The sequence below is a fragment of the Malaya genurostris genome, chromosome 3 (genome assembly GCF_030247185.1).
Source record: "Malaya genurostris strain Urasoe2022 chromosome 3, Malgen_1.1, whole genome shotgun sequence".
In the NCBI taxonomy this organism is placed as follows: Eukaryota; Metazoa; Arthropoda; class Insecta; order Diptera; family Culicidae; genus Malaya; species Malaya genurostris.
Window position 1 is genome coordinate 177,568,529 of NC_080572.1, and position 15,759 is coordinate 177,584,287.

Here is a 15,759-nt window from a genome sequence, read left to right on the forward strand (position 1 = left end):
TTTCACATTTTACTGAACAAACCCTCAACTTTTATTGCAATTTCTGAGAATATATTGAGGATAGATTTCATTCCGCAAGCTAACTCAATATTGGCAAAAATCGATATGGGACTGATTTGCGAGAATGGGCAGTTTAGTTTAAATAGTCGCGTCCATTCTATGCGAATTGCAAAGAGATTTAATATTAACGATATTGTCGTCTCTATTAGAGGAAGCTATGAGTACGGCTGAGTAAACATGGAAAATTATACATCGTTCGTTATTTAATTAAGTTTCGTTTATTTTTTTCGTATTTTGAATTCGCATCCTAAATAGAATTCAGTGGGTAGTCCTACGTCAAAACTTGCGATATCAGTTAAGTGAATAGTAGTACAGATATCTGCGCACTTGCACATTTGATTAAATTTGGACCTCTCAATAGTCAATTTTTGGGAATGGAAATCCCTTCAGGAAGAAAGGGGGGGTTTGCTCTCTAAAAATTAGATCTAAGGTAAGTCCAAGTGTACAACCATAATCGAGAAGAGAGCGTCTCTTGCCATGAAAAATAATTGTTACGGTCATCGCTAAATGGTGGTTCTGTATTCTAAATAACTGTAGAATTACAATTTCATGTATATCAATGATATTGATTACGGCGATATCTCATCCGATTTTTGTAGTAGAATACTAATTTGAAACTTGATGTTTTCATAAACTAATTGTACAACAAATTTATACCAATTCCATCATGTTTTGGCGCCCGCCTTACTACGGCACTGATTCTCTTGTATGGATGTTACTTAAGGAAGCACAGGTTATTACATTTTGATGACTGTAACTTAAATGGAAAATATAAATCAACTAAGAGTTGTTTGGTAGTTGATATGATTTTTCAAATTCTAAAGCTTGGTTAGTTTACCAAACGCAGTTACCAGCAAGGCTTTTTTGTGTAATCTATCGAATATTTTATTCGCTGGTAGTAATGGTAGCCCTGTGCAATTTTTTTTTCATACATACACTGTGGAGACAATGAGTAGTAATATCCTTTCTGGTAGAGAAAATATATTCCCTATGTTATAAAACAGAGTTGTTTTTCGGTTGAAAAATACGTTCTGTATCAATAAACTCTTTAAAAATATCAGCATTCCTATAGCTCATTTGAAATAAGTGCAGACTCACCCAGACCAAATTGTTAAGAAGCGAGTAGCTTCTCAATTTTTATTAATGCATTGATATTATACGGAAAATGTATTGAAATTTTTAATCGATACTGTATTAGTTTTTTTTAATATTTTATTTTTATTTATTAGTCTGTTTTGAATCGGTAACCAAAATGTAATTATCACTTACTTGTATCATTTAGTGTGTCACTTGTTTATTGTCACATTTTGTTGCAGCAATTGGATTGCAACAAAAATAGTCTACTAGAAATAATTCCTCCTATGCCTCAAGGTCACACATAACCGACGAAGAACTGCTCCTCGTCCAGATTCTTCAATCCATTGGATCTTTTCCGAAAGCGTCTCGAAAAGAGGTCGCAAACACAGAAAGACTGTGTGACTGTGGTTGATTGATTGTTTGCAGTATTTGATAGATTGTATGATGCAATTCATTATATACAGTTGATCCAATCAAATGTCCTCGGATTCAGGATTTAGCCCAGTATCGAGTTATACGTACTATAGTTATAGTGACACTAAACATCATCCAACACTCAAATTATGATAAATATTCCAAGTCAATTATTTAACAAACAAGAGTTCAACCGTTTAAAAACAACAGACGGAATTTCCTTAATCTATTACTCAGCTCGACGAACTGAGCAAATGTCGGTGTGTGTATGTATGTATGTATGTGTGTATGTGACAAATAATATGACTCGATTTTCTCAGAGGTGGCGTGACCGATTTTCACACACTTAGATTCAAATGAAAGATCTTATAGTCTCATAGATCGCTATTAAATTTCATTCCAATCTGACTTCCAGCTCCGGAATTACAAGGTAATATATGCAATTACATACCGGTATTACAGTGCAATTAGTGAAAATTTTAAATTCCATGAGTATTTTTTCACATGCGAAGGCAAAACGATGTTCACATTTTTATAAAATTTACTGTTAAATGCATCTAGTTGGTAGACCATGTTAGTTGGTGGATATATAAATCTGCTTTGGGACTACTAGCACAGACTAACAGACATGACAGTATGAGTAAATTCTTATAAAAAAAATTTTTCGTTATGCACTAGCTCCACCTATATTGTACTGCGCGAACTATTTACTATCGGTACACCCCTTGTGTTACGTAAAAGTTTTTTTACTAGTTGATTTCCCCTCGTTTGTCAACACCGATCAGCTGCTTGCAGTGATGCCTGATTTCATCAAAATATTTGAAAATGAATCGTTACAATAAATTATTGGATTACGTTGATAATATATTTAACTTTTTCGCGATGTTGGAAGGTAACCATTTATTTGACTCAACGTTGTTCATCTAGACTATTTTTTATTGTGTTGGTAGTTATCACCCGAAATTAAGTGGCGGCAGACCAGAAGCAAGTAAATATTGTAACAAAACGGGTTCGATTTTGTCTTGCGTTGGAGGATGAGAAGTAGGCACAATTATGTATATAGTTTTGGCAATATGTATTAAATCTGTATCCTGCATGAAATTCGCATGGACGTATACAAATCAATACATTATAGGTAATTCTGTATGAATGGCAACTCTGTTGGTAAATGAAAAAAATAAACACAGTCTAGATGACAGACAGGATGTTTTTGATAGGGTAACGTGGCGCCATCATGACACATGTGAGTACTGTCCCAAATAAAGGAATATTCGAAATGACCGTTAAAATGATTGAAGAATCTAATTTGAGTGTCCTGTCTGTTAGTCTGTGCTACTAGTGCCCGGCTTCCGCTTCCGAACCCACCGGTAATAGGGAAGAAAAGCTTCAAAAACGGAACTCACTTCGATTTCTCAGCGACGGTCATTCCGATTTTTTCAAATCATGATTCAATTACAGCTCTCATTGTCTTAAAAGATACTGTGCAATATCATCCAGATCCGACTTCCGGTTCCGAAATCACAGGGCAATGAGTGCAAAATCGGTACGCATCGGTAAGTGCTGGTACAGAAGAAAGAAGAAAACGCACCCGCCTAGCACACAGCGTGCTTTGTTCAATTTTGTATAGCGTGCAGGGTTGCCACATTTAAATCTATATTAACTTGACATAACTGTTCACAAATTGAAAAGGTGATGGCAGTTTATACCGAAGAAAGTTTTTAATATTTTTCAAGTTTCAAAAGATTTTTTAGTGATGTTTTTGAAAATATAAGTAATATGAGAAAGGCATCATTACACCACTAGGTGGATTAAAAAAGGTTTTTGGATGGATCATTGGTTACGTTGGTAGACCTTAAAGTCTTTTCCGAGGAAGTTTTGGATGAGCAAGTTCTTCTACAGATCTTATCACAGTATGTTAATTTTCTGTAAATAATACTACGAGTACATACCGCACTCTATAGTCATATAAAAGTGATTATATACAATATTTATTTTCCAGATAATTCTTAGATGCACACGATCATATTTAAATTCTTTGAAACTAAACAATTCATTAATGTATATTTCACAATATACAATTTTCTGAAGCATGTTAGATTGCTTTTTTATATGTATATAAATTGAGATTTCCTTCATTATGCAAAAACTTTCTTTTACGCGATCATCGCATAAATTAAATAAAAAACGTGCTATTTAAAAAAAACCGTAAAAAAAGTCGCGTGCATATTAATTTGCGTAAATTGAGGTTTTAGTGTATTACATCATATAAAAAATCAGAATTTATCGGTATTCCATAATACAACGAAATTTCGGTAATTGAGTTTTGAAATAAATTTGTAAAATCATTAAATTTCACTAAATTGTCAGAATAAGAAAATAATCAATGAAAATTATCTTATTGTGGTGTTGTCATCGCTTGGGCTTTCAAAGTAAATTTTATTGTTGAACGGCACCTAAGGGCATACATGTGTTTTTAGAACGGCCTATGAGCCATTTTTCAACATCCCCTTTTCGGGTATTTTAACGCACTCTGATTGTTAGTAACAGCAGTTCTGTACAAATCTGTGTTATGCTTTCAAAACGTATATTAAATCTGTATTCTGTATCGGAACTGTATATGGTTTTAAAATCAGTATAATACAGATAAATCTGTATAAATGGCAAATATAAATTTCTCGCGAACAAGCCTTATTTGGATCAAACCTATGTTTAAGTGAGATGTTTGTTCATTGTTTGGATACTAATTTTGAACAATTTGTACCTTTTTATGACATTGTTCATATTACTGTTGGAAATTTGTCAACACAATGTGTCATCACCCTGAAATTCTTGAACCGGAAGTCGGGGCTGAATCACAGACAATGGGACCTTTTGAAAACTGTTTCAGATGCTTTCGGAATCGGAAATCGTGCACCGAATGGCTACAAACTAACAAATTCCGCAAACAGAAAGGATTCACTGATCATTATAGAGAAATTCGCTGGCCTTAACATTGTCACTTATAAAATCACACTTGAAATTAATGTTTTCGCCCTGTAATTTCGGAGCTGGATTTCAGATGCGATAATGAATTTTATGATACCATTAGACTTTTCATTTGAATCAAATCGAATTTGTCTCAACGAGCTGAATGGAAAGAAATGGGACATTCGTTGAAAAGTTAGTCAACACAAATATGACCTTTTTATGTGAGACAGACAAAAAAATCAATCAATCACTAAAAAGTATTTTGCGTTTGAACTTTGATGTAAGATTCATTTACAATATTAATAAAAAATTTTTAGGTTTCTCTTGTTTTACACTTGATCCGATGGCATAAAATTCGTCAAATTTGCAATATTCTATCAAAAACGTTGCATCGACATTTTAATACAAAAGAAGTCATTCTATAGTGCGACTGCAACGCTGCTGGTTATCAAATCTAACAAACTCCAACCGGAAAAAATTAAAAGCTTTAAAGCTTACGAAAGCTCGGCACCAGAAGACACCTACTGGCACTGTTTGTAAGCTGTTCATTTTATCCATTGTTATCCGTGAAAGCTTTCAGCGTACAGAAAGTACCGATAGCATCACCGGCGTTTCATGCTGTAGCATGACAACAATTGTACAACTGACGTAGCGGCAGCCATTTTTCAGCAATCCTATTTCGTGCCTTGAAAGGTAATGGACAATTTGAAGACTTCTTTCAGAATAACAAACTTTCATATATAGGCGGACGACCGAAAGGTTGAAACTGAGGTAATAATAATAACTATAATTACTAAATTTGCAACTTCCGTATGCAAAAGTAATTTGTGACTGCATTTAAGACAGTCGCAAAGGTCGCAAACCTATCAATGCAGCTTATATTTATCCATATTCGTTCAGTCCGTCATTCAATCTAACCTAATTTTGGTCCAGGTTATGTCTGAAGTACTAACGCCAATACTTGTTCCGCCACCGTGATCCGATATTGTCAAGTTTTGCAGTAAACTTCGTATATATTGATGAGATTTAACTACCATTCCTTATCTTTGATTCCCACAGCAATAATTACTATCCGTATCCGGCCAACACGATCCCTTCGTTTGCCGATTTTGAAACAGACCGTTGAACCGAATGCCATTTTTTAGTTCAACAAACCCGGCAGTCAGAGGTCCATTGTTGAGCCGTTTTTAATATGAGGAGTTGGAGCCCCGTTGGACTAGTATTACTGCACAATTTCTGAAGTTCTGTCCACTCATTTTTTTAAACTAACACTACATACCTGTAAAATACTTCTACTTCACGTAGAATAACAACAAATCTTCCTTCTAAAGACTGTCCCAGAAAATATGGACGCACTTTGATTTCGCTGTAAATAATTCACAAGTGTTAGATATTCAAATTTTTTTCGATATACTGATAATATTAGACTACAGGGTCCGGCACTCGAAGTGTAACCAACTTCAGACCTTCGAGCCTGGCGTCAAGGTAAATGCGACATATTATCGGGAAAGTATTCTGGAGGTTGCTTTGAAGCCGTGGGCAGACAAACATTTCGGTGGCAGACCATGGACGTTTCAGCAGGACTCGGCACCGTCTCACAAAGCTCGAGTGAACCAAGAATGGCTGAAAAACAACGTTCCGAACTTCATCACGTCCACACAATGGCTCTCGAATTCACCAGATGCGAATCCAATGGATTATTCTCTTTGGGCCATTTTGGAGAGCAAAGTCCGAACTAAAAGATACACCAGTCTCGAGGCGCTGAAAAAAGTTATTGTCCGCGAGTGGGCCTAAATACCTGCAAGTCACATTCGGCAACTTGCGATTCGTTTTTTGACCGTCTCAAGGCCATAGTCAAGGCAAAATGTGGTCATATCGAGCAAAAGTGAATTGATTCTGAATTTTGTATTATTTTTACACATTTTGTACTTTGAATTAAGTAAAAGTAATTTTCCAAACTGTATTTATGGCCTTTTTAATTGGTTACACTTCGAGTGCCGGACCCTGTACAACAACAGAATATTATTCTCAACATTTGCTACCTAGCCATTGTAGACTAGCTGGCGCACCTTCTTGCGAACGTTCCTCATTAAATTTCGTACAGACTTCTTGGCGACAAGTTTTGACACTTTTTTCCAATCTTTTTCGAACTGTTGAATGGTTTCGGCTGCCGAGACATGTTTCCTAAGATGTGCCTTCGTTAATACCCAAAATTCCTCAATTGGTCGAAGTTGTGGGCAATTTGGTGGATTCATGTCTTATGGGACGAAAGTGACATTTTTGGTAGTATACCATTCTACCGTTGATTTCGCGTAGTGGCAAGAAGCAAGAACTGGCCAGAAGACAACAGGATCCTTGTGCCTTCGAATCATGGGTAGAAGTCATTTTTGTAAACATTTTTTAATGAATATATCGCTGTTCATTGAAGCAATGGCGATGAAGGGTTTCGAAATCTTACCGCAACTACAAATTGCTTGCCAGACCATAGCCTTCTTACCAAATTTTTCTACTTCACTCGATGTCTCGGACTGGTTTAACACTTGCCCTTCTCGCACCGTATGATATTGTGGTCCCGGCAAGGATTTGTAGTCGAGTTTCACGTAGGTTTCATCGTCCATAATTATGCAGTTCAAATTTCCAGCAAGAATCGTATTGTACAGCTTTCGAACCCTCGGCCTGATCGATGCTTTTTTGTTTCGGACTACGTTTTGGTTGTTTCTGCTTCTTATAGGTTCGAAGATTCAAATGTTCTTTAGCACGAAGAACATTTGACTTCGAAGTGCCCACTTTTTTTACCACATCCTGAACTGAAACCTCCTTCTTTTGCTCGAACGCCTACAGTATACGTTTATCCAACTGAGGGTTAGCAGGACCTTTTTTTCGACCCGTTTTATCCTCAAAGGTGTTATCCTCACCGAACTTCCTGATTGCATTTCGCATGGCTTTTTCACTAACTCCTTCCATTTTTGCTAACTTTCTCAGTGGCAGTCCGCGTTCTGTGCACCATTTGTACACAATTTTTCGACGTTGTTCTGCTGAAAGTCCACGCATTTCGAAACAAACTAATGGAAACGAATAAACGACTGCACAAGTGGTTAGAAAAGAATGTAAACAACAGGACGCAGCCATAAAAATTGACAGATTCTGAACCATTGCGAAGTGGCAGCGGTTTTTGGTTGCGTCCATACTTTCTGGGACAGTCTTTACTCAAAACGAAAGCAGCAGAGTTGGATGAAATGATTACTGAAATGATAGAGCAGTTTGCTAAGCCTGATTGCACTAGGAATGAAAAAGTGCGTTTGTTGTTAGTCTTGCCAAACTCGTGGTCAAAGAAGAAAATAGCCACCCAATTCAAGGCGAACAAATACATTGTGTCGGAGGCTAGAGAATCAACTGACGAAAAAAAAAGCCAAGAAACAAACGGGACGCAGCAGGAACGGAACGCTAGAAAACGAGGTGTTTCAATATTTCAACAGCGATGACGTCAGCAGATTAATGCCGGGATCAAGAGTTTGTGTCACAGTTAAAATGAATGATAAGTGTGAACGCAAACAAAAACGATTGTTTCATTCATCATTGAAAGAAATTTATTTGGGTTATAAGGAGGATAGGTTTCAATAACAGCTTTAAAGTAAAAAATATCAAACAAAAATTAAAACCTTGATTTTTTTTTATTTAACTTTCTGTAATTATTGAGATAAAAATCAAACAAATTTTTCAGTGTATATTTTTAATTAGAGTGCCCGATCGATTCCCTACAACTTCTTCCTGAGCGCCACCTTCGAACAATTAACGGTTTCCGAGTTACAACGATTTGAAAAAGGCAATTTTTGTGAAATGCAAAAATACATACGCCCTTTTCAAAAATCAGTCGTGAGTCGGATTGACCTCTCCATCGGTTCAAAACTTATGGTTTGCCACACTGAAGCCATGTGCAAAGTTTCATTCCAAATCGGGGAAGGTCGATTCTGATTATGTCACTTTTTCGTCTACTCATTTCTGGAATTGCTCATTAGCTACTGTGGCTGTGGTAAATGCGCAGGCAACTTTGTACATGCATTTTAGGAGCATTTACGCACCCATTTTACACCAGACGGCGCTTTTGGTGTCACGGGTTTTTCAACTACAGTACTATCACACTAGGTTTATTTTATGTATGCTGTTATTTAGTTTAGAGCTCATTCGCCCTTCACGATCTTATAGATGTCTTTTGAGGCATCACGATTGGATGTTCTCATAATTTTCTTTAATCAATCGACAAGAGACTATTTTTATCATTTGACGGTATGCAGAGACAACAAACCTTTCTAATCCCCCTGCTTACGATCATGCACCAAGGCGTATGTGAAGCAGTTGCTGAGACAGGAATATACTACGTGTATTGACAACGCTTTGTTGGGATTCACTTCGAAGTGCCTAGTTTGGCAGTTCATATGAACTTGTGGCACATGGAAGAAATCATTTGATATGAAAGACATCTTAAATGGTGATATGTATAGAGCATTCTCTTTCTCTTGTTGACTCTACGTGGTTTATGAATGACACTGCACTGGCACAGAACTCGATAGTCTATACACGCAACGAATAGTACTCCTCTGTTCTATACACTACGATGACAAAGCATTAAGCAAAGAATAAATGCTCCCCGGTAAGAGCTGATTTCCGGAATCTATCCGATGTTTACAACTGGTGCGTACTGTTCACTGGTGTGAACCTAATGCAGTTCCAAAATCTAGTTCCAGGAAATAGGCTCTGAGTTCAATTTTGAGCATGTATGGTTCAGAAGTCAATTCCTAAATTCCGGTTTTTCAGTAGAGATCTGACATTTAGTTCAAGAATCCAGATCTAAAACTCATATTCTGAATTTAGTTCCAAAATTCTGAAGTTGGAATCCTGGATTCAAATACCGAATAAAAAATTAAGTAAGTAATCTGTATGTAATGTAATGTAATCTGGAACTAAATTCTCAAATTCTTTGTCGCGGATACGATGAAGGCAAGCAAGCGTGATGAGTTTTCCTCATTAAGTCCAAAAATTTGAAAAAACTCAATTTTTGAGTTTTAATGATTATCTTACACTGTTGATAATGATAAATTGCTGAACATATATATGATGACATGAAGTTGCATTTAGTATAACTGTAGATATTTAGGATTAAGTTCTACCCTTTGATTCACAAGGCGGATTTTGAAAAGGTGCCCCATAGTAAAGTAAGACGTATTCACGTCAAAAAAAAATACAAGTCCCGGAACAAAAATATATATTTTAGGTCTGAACCACTCTAAATTTGGTAAAATGACATAATGAATGCGTTTTTTCAGCTACTCTTTAACCTGAAAAACTGCCCGACCTTACGTACAGTAACGCAACGCTGGATCAATCCCATTCGTACGACTAATTAGATTTCACCCAACAACTGCATTATTCATCTTTACAACACATCGCCACCGCGAACACGATTGACCCAGTTTCATGCTTGCCCGTTTTCAGCCGCTAAACGGCACAAACGTTACCTGCAACCAGCCAGCAGTGGAAAGAAAAAGGCCACACATACAAACATACATTTATCGTTGAACCGTCCCCTCAGCCGTTAGTGCTACAACGAAATCGATTGCGATTGGTCCGATTCAAAGTTAGGCTCCACCTTCGTGATACATTTTCTGTCGTTGCACGACAGTCGCACAATCTTTCGAGTGTGTTTCTTCCTGATCTATTTGTTGCGTGTATGAACTCGTCGGATGTGAAAAATAATCTGCCGAAAAATATATTTGGAAATATTTGTTTGATAGTGCTCAAATGAAAAAAATTGAAAACCGTGGTCTAAATTTTCAGTTACTTAACTCATTTCCTAGTAATTTGAGCTGTCAATTCTGGAATTAAACAAAGCACAGATAAACTGTACTATTTTGAGTTCCGGCTAGTTCATACTGGCCACGAAATAGTGGAACATGAGTCGAAAACCGGAGATAGTATCCTAAGTTTATAATAAACTAGTCATTCATAATTACCAGAGTTCATTTATCAAAATAATTTGCAAAATCACCGAAAACTGGTTAGCCCTTGATGAGGATTGAAAAATGCTCAGTGAAAACAAAGCTCTATCGTTGATGGTGTTTTAGGGCTCAACTGAAATCGAAACATAGACCCAAAACAGGCTTTCAAATGCTATAATAGACAAAATTGTTTTTTCACGCATATAAATGGCTTCAACGAGTCAAAGGTTTGCATGGGGGCTAATTGAAACAAAATATCCAATTAATAGGTAAATCAAAAAAGGCTCTCTCATAGCCGACGGCTCCACATCCATTCAACGGCTCCACATCCATTCAAAAGCATTCGATATAATCGAAATAGATCAGTTTTGTTTTGAAATTGTGTACAAATTTCCTCAAGCATAATTCGATGTGTAATTGATTTTCCCGAAGCAAAGCTAAATATAAAATAAAAAAAAACAGTTTATTCTAAAAAACGTAAGGTGACCACAATTTAACTTCTTTAAAGTGCATTCACAAACAACACATGCTACTATTACTATTCTTAACTGAGGAATGATATCCGACGGTGTTACAAAATGTTACGTTCTGTTCGCAAACAATCCTTAAATCATAGAAGAATGTATGCGCAGATACAGCTTTTTGAAATCCGTCATACTCAATGTGAAATTACTTCACAACTCTACAAATCTAGTAAACTGCAACAGCAATCTCACACTTCCATCCCGGGTAGAAGTGATTTGCAAACCAATACCAAATTCTGTCATTAAAATCAAACATCTCAATGGTAGAAATTAACATTATTCAGTTTGAAATAAGAGTTAAAATATCAAAAATCATAACAAAGCCTGCATGAGAAAATAGCAACAAAATAAAAACTTCTGTCATTGTAATATCAAACCAAGAACAAAATATTTATAGAAGATGAATTTGTTAATTATTTTATATTCTAGCATTTAAAATAGAGTAATATCTCAAGTATTTCTCTTATCTGATTCTGATGCAGTTTATTCAATGGTATTTCATTTGAAGATAAAACTACTGTGTCAATTTACTTAATGAAATTGAAATAGCTCATCAATAACGAAATAAGATATTATAACTAATTTTGATGTTGAACAGATATTGTACAATGTCTTGATCCCTTGATGAAACATCACGAAAATATCAAGTATCGCTCTGACAACACAGAAACATCAAGCCAAGATATGATGGTAAAATTTGTTATTATTTTGTCCTTTGTTTGCTATTTACACCTACCCGGGATTTCTCCATTTTTCATAACGTTAAAGAATAAAATCTATTTTTAAGTTGAGTCAGAGTGAACGCCATTTGTGAAGCGCTTCGATGCTATACATTTGTACCGCGTCACGTCAGAAAACGTGGCAGAGCCAAACCAAAGTAAACGCGAATCGATACAAAGCGATTCAATGCGATGTACTGTTAGCGTGACGCGATTACTGTGACCGGCATTTGCTTCGATCAAATGTTCACGGAAACGAAACAGTACTCGATGATCGAGTTTTGCCTTTCTCTATAGAAAGCTATTAGAATTGTTGAAAAACCCGACTTTCGAACGGAGCAGCATCGGAGACCCACAGTGCTATATATCAATCGACTCAGCTCGACGATATCGGAAATCTCAGAGACCACTGAACCGATTTTAACAAGGCTTTAGGCTCGTTTGAAAGCTATTGTTGGGCCATTGATCAAGTTCAAAGATCAAATGACTGTAACTTCTGCTTCCGGAAATATAATGGTATAAGTGACGTAACCGAAAAAACACGTTGTTTTTCACCGCTCAAATATATATAAGGGTGCCAATATTTTTGGATCACCTCTATTTTCGTAAAGCGGTAGTGTTCAAAAGTTTAAGCACCGCAAAAGTCCCCGTACAAAAATTGAGCTAAATCGGATATGGGTAAGGGGTGCTGCCCGGCGGTAAATGTTTGAACATTTTCAATCTTGAAAAATCACTATACGGGGGAGTGCACGAATTTTTTTTGATGCCAAAAGTCTTAGAATTACATGAAAAGTCGAGATTGAGTGATATCTCGGAAAATTTTTGTTTGAAGAAATCGATTTTCTGGGACTTCAGTCCCAGAAAGTCGATTTTTGATTTATTTTTACATGACACTAAATCTGCAACTCTAAGACTCTTGGCATCAAAAACAATTGTCGATTACGGAAATTTCGTTTTCATTAGCATCACTCTTCGCATACACAAAGGCTACGCAAACCAGAGATTTAGAAATAAAACTATTTCACAAATCCTAAAATCTTCGCAAAATGTTCCATGATTTGCTGAAGGTATTAACGAATACAGAAACAATTATATTATCGCTTTCAGTAAAACAAAACATTGATAATGAAATTTATTCTAAATTGAAAGTTCAATTAAAATTTCAACAACCATGGAGACATGGAGTTGGAAGTTTCGTGTCTTTCACATGCTCATTATTCTCTAAACAGGTTTGATTGGATAATCTAGAGCTCGAGTAATCCATAAGTTAAGATAGCACATTGATTCATCACACAAATTGAATGTGTTTCTTAGAATGAGAGAATCAGGGTTTACACAAACATGACATAACCTCAGCAAATGAGTCAGATTAACGTCGTTTGACAGTTATCAGTGGTTTGTTCACATATTCATTCAGATTTGAATGCGTGTGGTTGAACTCTTCAACGATGTGGTAGATTACTGTCAAACACAAATTGTTTTCATTACAAGTCCATTCGTGACGTCATTTTTGAAAACCTTCTAGAGAATGGCGTAAACGCGAAATTCGACAGCGACACAAACTTCACTTTGGCCGGATCGAAAATTTTTAATGCGTTTTTCAACTGATAGCAGGCTTATAGTGCAAAACAAAATCTAAATGGAAAATCTTTTCAAGTGGATACACATTTCATCAGTTTGTATTGAATAACAAATTATCGAGTAACTATTCCATTAGAAATTTTTTTGATTAGTTTCGTGTTTTATGGAAACGTGGAGAGATAAATGAATAATTTTCAATCCATGCTTCAAAAAGATGGTTTGGAATGGAACAGTTGATTATGCAGAACTGAGTGTATTTTTACATACATGGAATATCAATGGCTGTTTCCAATGACAGAAACATTAACCGTAGATGAAGTTTCCTAAACTATTTTAAATGACTGCAACTTTAAACTTGCTCTATGATGTCCACTGAATGTTCCGAAAAAATTACAACAAATAATCAAAGCGACGATACTTTTTAATCATAGCTTGGAACAACGAGTTTAAAAGTCTCTATAGAAAGGTATTGGAATTGCTGGAAAAACCGACTTTCGAACGGAGCCTCGGAGACCCATAGTGTTATATATCATTCGACTCAGTTCGACGAGATCGGAAAATGTGTGTGTGCACTTTTCGAAGATATTTGAACGCGCTCAATTTTCTCAGAGATGGCTGAACCGATTTTAACAAACTTATGCTCGTTTGAAAGCTACTATCGGACCATTGATCAAGTTCAAAGACCAAATGGCTGTGATTTCTGGTTCCAGATATATGTTGGTATATGTGATGTAACCGACAAAACACGTTGATTTTTACCGCTCTCATATATATAAGGGCGCCAAAATTTTGGGATCACCTCTATTTTTGTTAAGCTCTAGTGCTCAAAAGTTTAAGCACCTCGAAAAAACCTTCATGCAAAATTTGAGCTAAATCGGACATGCGTAAGGGGTGCTGCCCGGTGGTAAAGGTTTGACAAGTTTCGATCTTGATAACACACCATAGGGGGGAGTACATGAAATTTCCAAAATCAAAATTTTTTTTTGATGCCGAAACTCTTAAAACTACATGAAACATCGAAATTTAGTGTCATTTAAAAAAATCAACTTTCTAGGACTTTTTGATATTTTTTCTAAGTCCTAATAAGTCGATATTTTCAAAAAATTTTTTTTTCGAGATGACACCAAATATCGACGTTTCATGCAATTCTAAGCCTTTTGGCATCAAAATTTTTTTTTTCGATTTCGAAAATCTCATGTACCCTCCCCTATGGTGATTGTTCAAGATATGTATATGAAAACTCCACTAAGTGGACTGAGAAGGGTTTTTGCCTTTCTCTATAGAAAGGTTATGCAATCACTGCGAAAACTAACTTTTGAACCGAGGCCCGGAGGGCCGAGTGTCATATACCATTCGACTCGACTACTTATGGTTCCGGTATTACAGTGCGATTCGTGAAAATTTTCAATTTCATGATTTTTTTTCACGCCAAACGACGTGCACATTTTCATAAAACTTACTGCTACATGATCTAGTTGACGGATCTTATCAGTTAGTGATTATATAAAACTACTTTCAGACTACTAGTCCTCGGTTTCCGCTTCCGAAAGCACAGGTTATAGTGAAGAAAATCTCCAAAAACGGAAGTCTCGTCGATTTTTTAGCTACGGTTAAGCCGTTTTTCACGATTTATGATTCAAATTAAATCTCTCATTGTCTTTAAATATACTGTGCTATTTCATCCTGATCCGACTTCCAGTTTCGAAATTATAGGACGATGAGTGTCAAAACATTCAAATTCAAAATGATGATGCGGGAGAACGGGTATAGCGTTATGGGTAAGTCGATGCCTTTCACGCTGCCCACCTGGGTTCGATTCCCAACCCCGCACATTGGGTCAGAAAACTTTTCTGGTCCAAAGAAGTGAATGACAACAATGTTCAAACCTCTATAATCGAAAAAAATGACGATGCAAAACTGGTACGCGACGGTACGTACGGCTTTATTCCATTCACAGCGTTCTATGTTCAATTTCGTATAGCGTGTAGGGTTTCCATATTAAAATTAATATTCTTCAGGTGAAAAATATGTAAATTTCTAATCCTTTTATTGAATTTGTACCTACTTGTTAGTGTTATTACAAGATCATGATACACGGGACTGATTTGTTGAAATTTAAGCATAACGCACTTGACGTTGTTTGGTACAACTTCAGGCGTGTTTGTGATACGATGGTTATGGAATTCTTGCAAATATCAAGGATTGATTTTTGTCGTGAATACGACTTACTTTACTATGGGGTGCCTTTTCAAAATTTACCCTCTGAGAGAGTGATAAGTTTTTGATCGTGAATATCTCTTGTTGTATCTAACGAATCAACATAATTTTTGCTACATGCCATCGGAAATATGATCACAATTTTATGATAAAATTTTCAGTTGTGTGACATAATCTCAAATATTTCAAAATTAAACTTTTCTGAAA